Raw genomic sequence first — 12,993 nt, forward strand, 5'->3', positions numbered from 1 at the left:
CCAGAGTAGACAGCACCCTCCTGGGGTGGACAGGTCATTCCAGCAGGGACGGGGCAGTGACACAGACAGAGGAGGTTGTCAGGTTTCCCTGAAGAAGGGAAACGTGGTCACATCAGTGGTTGAAGGCTCCTCCCATGGAGGCTTTTGCCAGCCCCTCCTTGGCTGCCAGGCCCATCTTGCGCCAGAACTGCCATACTGGGGGTGGACATTGGATGGGCTGGTCTATGGACAGGCACGGGCAGAGGGTACTAGACTGCAGCTCACTCAGGGGAGCCTTGGGAGGGCAGCATAGAGGGATAGGCCAGGCCTCTGATGCTGTTGCCCACCTGTCTCCCACAGTGCCATGTCCTCTGTCTTAAAGATCTGGCTGGAATTCTATTCCACCGATTTCCACGAGCCTCCTGAATTTCATTCTTTGAAGTTTCTTTCGGCCTATGTACATATCAGTATGCGAGGTTCAGTGGTGGAGCGTAAGGCTGATCTTCTTCTGGCGCAGCTGGAGAAGCTGGAGCACCTGGAGCCTAGTGAGGCAGAGACTGAGGGTGAGGAGGAAGAGGGTGGGTGCCTGTGCGGGTTTGGGGAGGGGCCTGGGCTGGGCCACACAGAGCAGAGTTTCCAGAAGCAGGCTGGGGACAGGGGCACTGAGTACTCAGAACAATCATACAGTGTTCTGCAGTGTGGGGAGACTTCCTGAGGCTGGGCCTCTGGACTTGGGCTTCTGGAAAGACAGTGTCATTGGATGAGACATAGAAACTCACACTGATATTTTCAATTGTTGTCTATCCAGTTCCAACTCCTGCCCAGGCTGAACAACTGTCCCAAGAGCTGCTGCCATGTTCGGCTCGAGTTCCAGCTCCAGCTCCAATTCCACTGCCGGAGGCAGAGCGAGAGCAAGATCCAGAGCCTAAGCCAGAGCAAGAAGTAGAGCATGAGCAAGATCCAGAGCAAGAGGTAGATCAGACGCAAGATCCAGAGCAGGAGTAACAGAAAGATCAAGAGAAAGATCAGGAGAAAGAGCAAGAGAAAGAGCAGGAGAAAGATCAAGATCCAGAGGTAGAGCTAGAGCAACCTGACATAAACGTTCCTGAAACATCAGAAGAATTAGAAGAAACACCAGCACCCAGGGGACCCCTGGCTCCAGAGCTCCCACAAACACCCTCACCAGTCCCCACTCCAGATCTGTTCTTGCCCTTCCTTGACGCTGTGCTTCTCCTCATTTTTGTCTCTGTCCTGCATCTCCTCAAATTTTTTCATCTTTTATTTTCAATAATATCCCTTGTATAAAATAAAGTGTTTTTAATATTTTCAAAATTACCATTCAGTGGCATCAAGTACATTTTTAATATGGGGCAACCCTTACCACCATCTAGTGGTCGAACAGCTTCATCAACTCTCTAGCCATTAAGCTGTCAATCCCCATCCCGCCTCTCCCTGTCCCTGACTACCACTCCATTTTCTGTGTGTGTGAATTTACCTATCGTGGATTTTTCCTATCAGTACGGTTATATGTTATGTGGCCTTTTGTATCTGGCCGCATAATATGAGAAAGATCTGATTAATTTTCATTTTATGTTTTTAGTAAGAGGAAAATTACAGAAAAATCAAAGACTCTATGTAGAGACACAAAGCCCTGATAGTTATTATTGCCATAATCTTGAAATAGGAACTACTGTTGAATGACCAGAGAGCCAGAAGCCACTGAGGAAAATGCTGACTTTTCCTGGTCCGAACAAAAACCAGAATAATGTCAAAAGGTGAAAAGACAAACCCCAGACTGGAAAATTCTTCATGGGCAGAGAAAGGGTAGTATGCATCCTAGTTGTACAAAGAGTTCTCATTTATCCATAGGGACAAAGGACATATTCCTGCAGTTCCACAGGGAAGCAATTCACATGGCCAGTAAATGTCAGACATCCGCGGCCTCCCTAATGATTATGCACCGAAATTTACTCACTATTCAGATAGCATTTGCCCCATCAGATGGGCAGGTCTGTATGTCTGGTGACGACCAGCTCTTGTGAGAATGAAGGAAGAAGAAGTCCCAGCAGATGCCCCAGGAGATGTGTCCATTGATACCCCTGTCGCAGGAGCCACTCAGCAGCTCCTACCAAAATGCCCACGTGTGTCCATGTGCCGGGCAGCAGTGATGCTAGGAAGTTACGCCACATATATATGTATTCTCCCTATGTTAATCAATAGATTCAATAAAGCTAAACTTGAAAAATTCCAAAGAGTGATGTTTACGGGACTTGTCAAATAACCTCAAAGTTAATATGAAAAAAATTATGTGGAAAAATGGCCCCCAAAATGTTCAAGACATAAGAAGAACAATAATAATAAAAACAAAGAGGTAATTTGCTCCGTCCAATAAAATGTATTGCAAAGGAACATACTTGAAAGTGCATGAGATTGGCAAAGAATAAGCGAATAGTTCAGGGGAATAAAAGTTTGAATTTTGAAACAGATTCTGGTATATGTGGAAAGGATTCAGATTACTTAGGGGAAAGCACTTCATCATTACAGGGATTGAAATATTATTTATTTGGAAATTAAATCCAGTTATGCTTTTGCTAGGTACCGTTCACAAAAATAAATCTGAAATGAATTACTAACTTCAATATTTTGCAAAAGTATTAAGCATTAGAAGAAAGAAAAACACATAATAATTTCCACAGAAGCCAAAACTACTTTTGAGAAAATGTAAGACTCATAAATATCAAAACACTAGATAAAATAAGATTTGACCATACGTATTTGTATATCTCAAGATAGAGAAAAATGTGTTATGTGAATGTATTGTGAATTTAGAAAATCAAAAAGAATTCATTAAAAACCTATTACAAACAAGACGACTTACTAAAATAAAATTTACATGTTGCGATTTAGAAAAATTCACATATAAAATTAATAAATGTCTTATGTAATAACAATAACTATCTAGATTACATTCCACAAATCAAGATTCCATTTTCAATAGCCACAAAATTGTTAAAATATTTGGCATAAAGCTAACAAGAACTCGACAAAGCCTGTTTAATTACGTGATTTAAGCATTAGAACACTCTTAAAACATACATACACAAACGATAGAGAAATGTCAGAGATATTTTCTTGGCCAGAAAGCCACATGATCCTAAGGATTTTATTTTCTCCTAAGTTACTTTATACGTGTGTCATGATCACATTAAAAATAGTCTCATTTGTTTCTTCACCTAGAACAAAATAAGATGATTATAAAATGTTGATGAAACATTAATCGTTCATCAGAAAAAAATGAGGAAACAAATCAAAAGGGAGGGGTAAGTCTACCAGAGATCGAAAATATTTTTTTATAAATTCTTCATTATCAAGACCATATGGAATTTGTTTATAAGTAAATATAAAACCTAATGAAAAAGAATGGAGAATTCAAAGAGATACCCAAGATTTATAGAAATTTAGTATTTAAGAAAGATAGCATTTCAAATCACTGGTGAAATTATGCTGCTACTAATGTAGCAGCAGTTAACATGGATGGCATAGCAGCAATTAATAAAGCAAAGCAAACTCAAACAAAAGGTAAATGCCACCAACTAGGTCAAAAGGACACGACAAAAAGTAATTACAAGCTCTAATACTTAAAATGGGTGATCAATAATGTTTCAATTAAAAAAAAAGCAAAAAAAATTAAAAACCTCTTAAACTAGGATAATATCATTAATACAATGATGTGTGAAAAAATGAGCTGGAAATGACCAACAAAATGAAATAAAAATGAACAAAATATATGAACAATCTAAGAACACAAAAGGAAATTTAAATTGGCATCAATACTTAATTAGGTGCTTAAAATCCCTCATAGAGAACTAAACATTTAAAATATATTGAAATATACAAGACTTCACCTATTAGATTTGCAAAATTTAATTTTTTGATAACAAACTTGTTAGTGAGACTGTGGGGATACAGGTATTATAATACATTGTGGTGGAATGCAAATGGTAGAGCCCATAAGGAGCAGAAACTCGCAAAATTTAGCAAAATTATACTTGGATATTTACTATTTTACACTGTCACCCAATATTCTGGAATCTATATCATAAGTAAACTTGAAAAATTATAAGGTGAGGTGTCGACAAGATTGTTCATATGACAATACCTATTACTAAGGGTTGGAAACACCCCAAATTTTCATTCATAAGGTTTGCATGAATAATTAGGGTGCATTTTTACAATCATGATTTCTAAACACTGAGTGTAAAATGTTATTGAAAAAACGAACAAACTGAAGACAATGAAGAGATGTACATGTTCACAGATGAGAAAATAAGTAGGGAAAATATATCAATTCTTCCAAATAAATCTATAAATTTTGTTTATATGTCAATAACAGTTGACATTTTTTACGCAATTTGATAAACTACTAATTCTATATTTCATACGGTTGAGTAAAGGCATAGAATGGACCAAACGGCTCTGGTTCTTCTCTGCAAATGGTGTTCATTTCCTACCATCTTCAGGTAGCTTCCTAATCTAGAATATTCTGAGGGCCTCCTAGATCACTTTCCTCTCTTAGAATGTCAGGCACTCGATAGCACGTCTTCTCCTCTTTCTTATCCTGGGATCATCTCCCAAGCCAGGGTGCAGCTGAATCAGCTCTTTCTCCAGCTCTCGGCACCATGCTTGGCATATGGTGGATACAAACAGAGAGAACAGAGGAGACAGAGCACAAGACTCTAGAGACAGGCGTGTTACAATGACATTTAGAAAGTGACACCTTCTCACTTTTGATCCTGTATTGGTTAGAAGTGAGTCACAAAGTCCAGTCCACACTGCAGGGCAAGGGATTACGTGAGGATGTGTGCAGCAGATGGTGGGGACCACTGGGAGCCCCTGAGGAGTCGCCAACCACACAGACAGAGATGTGGCACTTGAGCCCAAACCTAAATACACACGAAGCCATTGTGAGGTTTTATGGAGGAAAGCAGTATGTGAATGCATGAAATTCCAACTGTCGCATGGTGCAGACAGGGAAAACAGACCAAGAGCAAAAGTGACATTTTCAAGATTATATGACAGGAACCAGACCTGTCGTTAGTCGTATTCCATGCTACCTTCCACACCGTCGTGGATTTTATCTCTAGTCTTGTTTATTAGCTGCATGTGACACCGGCCATAGGTTTCAGAGATGTTTTCTCACACATGCCTGATGCCATCCCTAGGAAGAAGATGCTAGAAAGATCCCCACTGTGCAAAAGGGGAGACTGGGGAGGTCATGAGAGTGACAATGGCTTGTCCAGGGTCACATAAAGTGATAAGAAGCAGGAGCTGGGGATGAACCTACGTGTATCTCCTCCGAGCTGTGACGCTGGCTGCACCCAGGCATTGCACAGGGGTGTGGTCAGGCAGTGTTGGTGGAAGTGTGGGCAATAGAGAGAGTTCATGGGGAAGGAGGGTCAGCAGACAGGTACCCAGAGGGGCATTTGCAGTCTTGAACACAGAGGAGGGGCTCAGGAAATGAGGTATCAGGAAGTGACTTCACTTCCTTGACGACAGACCCCAACAGAACTCGGAACTCGGTAACCTGGCACCCACATTCTATACACAGCCCCTTCCCCAGCTCACTTGGCCACAGGCAGAGTGAGATGTTGTGCTGTATCCCGAGGTCCCGGGGCCGTAGCCCCAGGAAGCCCTGTGCTGAGAGGCTTGTCCAATGCTTCCGGCGCTGGTTCAGCCCTCGCCCTGGACCCCTGTGGCCGTCTGGGAGGAGGTCCCCAAAGGTAATGTCAGGTGGCCCAGAGGAGGTTGGGCAAGGCCAGGCCAGCACTATGAGCCTCCCTGGGTGACTGCACCCCCTCCTCCTGAGTGTGTGGGGAACGGGGACATGGGACACCCTCCCAGGGCAGGGGCAGAGGGTGGGGGGTTTATAAACCTGCTGGTCCTGGTGTGTTCACACCTCAGGTCTGGCTGGAGGGTGAACGGGGACTGCCGGGGTGGCAACCACCACCCTGTCCATTAACCCTGGGCCCTCAGGCTGTCTTCTCATGTCCTCCCTGGGGTCAAGACTGGCCTCCAGCCCCTGCCCTCCTTGGGGTTCACGGTACTGTCACTGTGTATCTCTCCCCTGTCCTGTCCTAGAGTGAAGACACATCTTCATTGAGCTCAGATGCCACCCACATGGTGTGGCCTCTCCCGGCACGCACCCTGAAGAAGCGGGTGGAGCACCTGGTGCCTGCTGTCTTGGGTGGTGACCAATCTTATGTCCACCTGTTTCTGTCAAGCTACAAGAACGTTGCCAGTCCCCGGCATGTGCTGCACCTGCTTTTCCTCAGGTGAGCACTCAGGCCCTGGATCACACAGTGCCACTAGGCCGCCTCCCAGCTGTGAGTCTTAGGACTGTCACCACACCCCTCTGAGCCTCAGTTTCCTCCTGTGTTCAGTGGGTGGTCACAGGAACAAGCTCCAGTGGGTCCCCCATGGAAAGTGCTGCTCCTGAGTCCAGCCCTGTGGAAGGTCTGCTGGAGGGGCCGCGGTCGTCCTCATTCAGGATTCCTGAAACCCCCACGAGGAAGTCTCTGTCACCCCCTCACTGACCTCGTTGACTTGGGCTTCACTGTTTTCACATTTTTACAGGAAATTTGAGATTCTATCTGTAGGCTTCTGCGTGAATTCAAAGCAGGGAGACCAGAGGCGGGCAGTGCGGCTTCAGGTGCACCCAGATATCTTGGGAGGAGTTGGTTGGGGTTCATTCCTTCAACAATCATACGTGATGCCACACTATCTGCAGTCTCTTTCTGGGCACTGACCATAATCCAATGAACCGAGGAGACTGCATTCCCTGCCCTCCTGGGCTTCCAATCTAGTCAGAGGTGAGACAGTCACAGTAGACATGAGAAGCAGGTAGTGCCACCATGTGGTAGATTTGACACACTCCTGACCTCTTCTAGGTATGGAAACATGATTTCTGATTGTGACGGGGATGGGGAATCCCTGGAGCAGCTAAAATGGTAAGTGGAGTTTAGGTGCAGAAGGAGGGGCTCCCAACTCCACACAACTGCGTGTATTCTGCGGGGGCGTGTGGGTGGGGGGCTGGCAGAACTCTGGCTCTCACACATCTTATGATTCCTGCTACAGGGCTGAGGGCTCAAGGCTTTCCCTGCAGGGAAAGGAGTCAAGACGGCTGGGGATGTGGTCCCAGGCACCGTAGGGTGTGGGAGAGGCTGGAGAGCAGAGTGAGCCCAGAGAGAATCCATCCCCTCGCCCTCCCACCCAGCCCTGCCCACACCCCCAGAGCCCGTGCTGAGCCAGAGCAGGAGGTGTGCAGAGCATCCCGCTCACACTCGGGGCTGGAGCCTCCATGGGGATGCTCAGCTGGTGCTGAGGGTGCAGAGTGTGGTCAGGGCCAAGAGATTGCTGTCACTGGAAAAAGGATATGCAGATTTTCATGCAGACACTTGGGCAGTACATTCACGTGTGAGGTCAAGTTTGAGCTTTTCCAAGGGCCCTGGGTAGGCCAGGGGAGCAGCGCCTCCCTCTGTTTCCTCATTTATCAGATATTGCTGGACACCTCCTGTGTGCCAGTGAGTAATGCCCAGAGCAGACAGCACCCTCCTGGGGTGGACAGGTCATTCCAGCAGGGATGGGGGCAGTGACACAGACAGAGGAGTTTGTCAGGTTTCCCTGAAGAAGGGAAACGTGGTCACATCAGTGGTTGAAGGCTCCTCCCATGGAGGCTTTTGCCAGCCCCTCCTTGGCTGCCAGGCCCATCTTGTGCCAGAACTGCCATACTGGGGGTGGACATTGGATGGGCTGGTCTATGGACAGGCACGGGCAGAGGGTACAAGACTGCAGCTCACTCAGGGGAGCCTTGGGAGGGCAGCATACAGGGATAGGCCAGGCTTCTGATGCTGTTGCCCACCTGTCTCCCACAGTGCCATGTCCTCTGTCTTAAAGATCTGGCTGGAATTCTATTCCACCGATTTCCACGAGCCTCCTGAATTTCATTCTTTGAAGTTTCTTTCGGCCTATGTACATATCAGTATGCGAGGTTCAGAGGTGGAGCGTAAGGCTGATCTTCTTCTGGCGCAGCTGGAGAAGCTGGAGCACCTGGAGCCTAGTGAGGCGGAGACTGAGGGTGAGGAGGAAGAGGGTGGGTGCCTGTGCGGTTTTGGGGAGGGGCCTGGGCTGGGCCACACAGAGCAGAGTTTCCAGAAGCAGGCTGGGGACAGGGGCACTGAGTACTCAGAACAATCATACAGTGTTCTGCAGTGTGGGGAGACTTCCTGAGGCTGGGCCTCTGGACTTGGGCTTCTGGAAAGACAGTGTCATTGGATGAGACATAGAAACTCACATTGATATTTTCAATTGTTGTCTATCCAGTTCCAGCTTCTGCCCAGGCTGAACAACTGTCCCAAGATCTGCTGCCATGTTCGGCTCGAGTTCCAGCTCCAGCTCCACCTCCACTGCCAGAGGCAGAGCGAGAGCAAGATCCAGAGCCCAAGCCAGAGCAAGAAGTAGAGCAGGAGCAAGATCCAGAGCAAGAGGTAGAGCAGGAGCAAGATCCAGAGCAAGTGGTAGATCAGACGCAAGATCCAGAGCAGGAGCAACAGAAAGATCAAGAGAAAGATCAGGAGAAAGAGCAAGAGAAAGAGCAGGAGAAAGATCAAGATCCAGAGGTAGAGCTAGAGCAACCTGACATAACCGTTCCTGAATCATCAGAAGAATTAGAAGAAACACCAGCACCCAGGGGAGCCCTGGCTCCAGAGCTCCCACAAACACCCTCACCAGTCCCCACTCCAGATCTGTTCTTGCCCTTCCTTGACGCTGTGCTTCTCCTCATTTTTGTCTCTGTCCTGCATCTCCTCAAATTTTTTCATCTTTTATTTTCAATAATATCCCTTGTATAAATTAAAGTGTTTTTAATATTTTCAAAATTACCATTCAGTGGCATCAAGTACATTTTTAATATGGGGCAACCCTTACCACCATCTAGTGGTCGAACAGCTTCATCAACTCTCTAGCCATTAAGCTGTCAATCCCCATCCCGCCTCTCCCTGTCCCTGACTACCACTCCATTTTCTGTGTGTGTGAATTTACCTATCGTGGATTGTTCCTATCAGTACGGTTATATGTTATGTGGCCTTTTGTATCTGGCCGCATAATATGAGAAAGATCTGATTAATTTTCATTTTATGTTTTTAGTAAGAGGAAAATTACAGAAAAATCAAAGACTCTATGTAGAGACACAAAGCCCTGATAGTTATTATTGCCATAATCTTGAAATAGGAACTACTGTTGAATGACCAGAGAGCCAGAAGCCACTGAGGAAAATGCTGACTTTTCCTGGTCCGAACAAAAACCAGAATAATGTCAAAAGGTGAAAAGACAAACCCCAGACTGGAAAATTCTTCATGGGCAGAGAAAGGGTAGTATGCATCCTAGTTGTACAAAGAGTTCTCATTTATCCATAGGGACAAAGGACATATTCCTGCAGTTCCACAGGGAAGCAATTCACATGGCCAGTAAATGTCAGACATCCGCGGCCTCCCTAATGATTATGCACCGAAATTTACTCACTATTCAGATAGCATTTGCCCCATCAGATGGGCAGGTCTGTATGTCTGGTGACCACCAGCTCTTGTGAGAATGAAGGAAGAAGAAGTCCCAGCAGATGCCCCAGGAGATGTGTCCATTGATACCCCTGTCGCAGGAGCCACTCAGCAGCTCCTACCAAAATGCCCACGTGTGTCCATGTGCCGGGCAGCAGTGATGCTAGGAAGTTACGCCACATATATATGTATTCTCCCTATGTTAATCAATAGATTCAATAAAGCTAAACTTGAAAAATTCCAAAGAGTGATGTTTACGGGACTTGTCAAATAACCTCAAAGTTAATATGAAAAAAATTATGTGCAAAAATGGCCCGAAAAATGTTCAAGACATAAGAAGAACAATAATAATAAAAATTAAAGAGGTAATTTGCTCCGTCCAATAAAATGTATTGCAAAGGAACATACTTGAAAGTGCATGAGATTGGCAAAGAATAAGCGAATAGTTCAGGGGAATAAAAGTTTGAATTTTGAAACAGATTCTGGTATATGTGGAAAGGATTCAGATTACTTAGGGGAAAGCACTTCATCATTACAGGGATTGAAATATTATTTATTTGGAAATTAAATCCAGTTATGCTTTTGCTAGGTACCGTTCACAGAAATAAATCTGAAATGAATTACTAACTTCCATATTTTGCAAAAGTATTAAGCATTAGAAGAAAGAAAAACACATAATAATTTCCACAGAAGCCAAAACTACTTTTGAGAATATGTAAGACTCATAAATATCAAAACACTAGATAAAATAAGATTTGACCATACGTATTTGTATATCTCAAGATAGAGAAAAATGTGTTATGTGAATGTATTGTGAATTTAGAAAATCAAAAAGAATTCATTAAAAACCTATTACAAACAAGACGACTTACTAAAATAAAATTTACATGTTGCGATTTAGAAAAATTCACATATAAAATTAATAAATGTCTTATGTAATAACAATAACTATCTAGATTACATTACGCAAATCAAGATTCCATTTTCAATAGCCACAAAATTGTTAAAATATTTGGCATAAAGCTAACAAGAACTCGACAAAGCCTGTTTAATTACGTGATTTAAGCATTAGAACACTCTTAAAACATACATACACAAACGATAGAGAAATGTCAGAGATATTTTCTTGGCCAGAAAGCCACATGATCCTAAGGATTTTATTTTCTCCTAAGTTACTTTATACGTGCGTCATGATCACATTAAAAATAGTCTCATTTGTTTCTTCACCTAGAACAAAATAAGATGATTATAAAATGTTGATGAAACATTAATCGTTCATCAGAAAAAAATGAGGAAACAAATCAAAAGGGAGGGGTAAGTCTACCAGAGATCGAAAATATTTTTTTATAAATTCTTCATTATCAAGACCATATGGAATTTGTTTATAAGTAAATATAAAACCTAATGAAAAAGAATGGAGAATTCAAAGAGATACCCAAGATTTATAGAAATTTAGTATTTAAGAAAGATAGCATTTCAAATCACTGGTGAAATTATGCTGCTACCAATGTAGCAGCAGTTAACATGGATGGCATAGCAGCAATTAATAAAGCAAAGCAAACTCAAACAAAAGGTAAATGCCACCAACTAGGTCAAAAGGACACGACAAAAAGTAATTACAAGCTCTAATACTTAACATGGGTGATCAATAATGTTTCAATTAAAAAAAAAGCAAAAAAAATTAAAAACCTCTTAAACTAGGATAATATCATTAATACAATGATGTGTGAAAAAATGAGATGGAAATGACCAACAAAATGAAATAAAAATGAACAAAATATATGAACAATCCAAGAACACAAAAGGAAATTTAAATTGGCATCAATACTTAATTAGGTGCTTAAAATCCCTCATAGAGAACTATACATTTAAAATATATTGAAATATACAAGACTTCACCTATTAGATTTGCAAAATTTAATTTTTTGATAACAAACTTGTTAGTGAGACTGTGGGGATACAGGTATTATAATACATTGTGGTGGAATGCAAATGGTAGAGCCCATAAGGAGCAGAAACTCGCAAAATTTAGCAAAATTATACTTGGATATTTACTATTTTACACTGTAACCCAATATTCTGGAATCTATATCATATGTAACCTTGAAAAATTATAAGGTGAGGTGTCGACAAGATTGTTAATATGACAATACCTATTACTAAGGGTTGGAAACACCCCAAATTTTCATTCATAAGGTTTGCATGAATAATTAGGGTGCATTTTTACAATCATGATTTCTAAACACTGAGTGTAAAATGTTATTGAAAAAACGAACAAACTGAAGACAATGAAGAGATGTACATGTTCACAGATGAGAAAATAAGTAGGGAAAATATATCAATTCTTCCAAATAAATCTATAAATTTTGTTTATATGTAAATAACAGTTGACATTTTTTACGCAATTTGATAAACTACTAATTCTATATTTCATACGGTTGAGTAAAGGCATAGAATGGACCAAACGGCTCTGGTTCTTCTCTGCAAATGGTGTTCATTTCCTACCATCTTCAGGTAGCTTCCTAATCTAGAATATTCTGAGGGCCTCCTAGATCACTTTCCTCTCTTAGAATGTCAGGCACTCGATAGCACGTCTTCTCCTCTTTCTTATCCTGGGATCATCTCCCAAGCCAGGGTGCAGCTGAATCAGCTCTTTCTCCAGCTCTCGGCACCATGCTTGGCATATGTTGGATACAAACAGAGAGAACAGAGGAGACAGAGCACAAGACTCTAGAGACAGGCGTGTTACAATGACATTTAGAAAGTGACACCTTCTCACTTTTGATCCTGTATTGGTTAGAAGTGAGTCACTAAGTCCAGTCCACACTGCAGGGCAGGGGATTACGTGAGGATGTGTGCAGCAGATGGTGGGGACCACTGGGAGCCCCTGAGGAGTCGCCAACCACACAGACAGAGATGTGGCACTTGAGTCCAAACCTAAATACACACGAAGCCATTGTGAGGTTTTATGGAGGAAAGCAGTATGTGAATGCATGAAATTCCAACTGTCGCATGGTGCAGACAGGGAAAACAGACCAAGAGCAAAAGTGACATTTTCAAGATTATATGACAGGAACCAGACCTGTCGTTAGTCGTATTCCATGCTACCTTCCACACCGTCGTGGATTTTATCTCTAGTCTTGTTTATTAGCTGCATGTGACACCGGCCATAGGTTTCAGAGATGTTTTCTCACACATGCCTGATGCCATCCCAAGGAAGAAGATGCTAGAAAGATCCCCACTGTGCAAAAGGGGAGACTGGGGAGGTCATGAGAGTGACAATGGCTTGTCCAGGGTCACATAAAGTGATAAGAAGCAGGAGCTGGGGATGAACCTACGTGTATCTCCTCCGAGCTGTGACGCTGGCTGCACCCAGGCCTTGCACAGGGGTGTGGTCAGGCAGTGT

This window comes from Cynocephalus volans, chromosome 17 (genome assembly GCF_027409185.1).
Source record: "Cynocephalus volans isolate mCynVol1 chromosome 17, mCynVol1.pri, whole genome shotgun sequence".
NCBI lineage: Eukaryota > Metazoa > Chordata > Mammalia > Dermoptera > Cynocephalidae > Cynocephalus > Cynocephalus volans.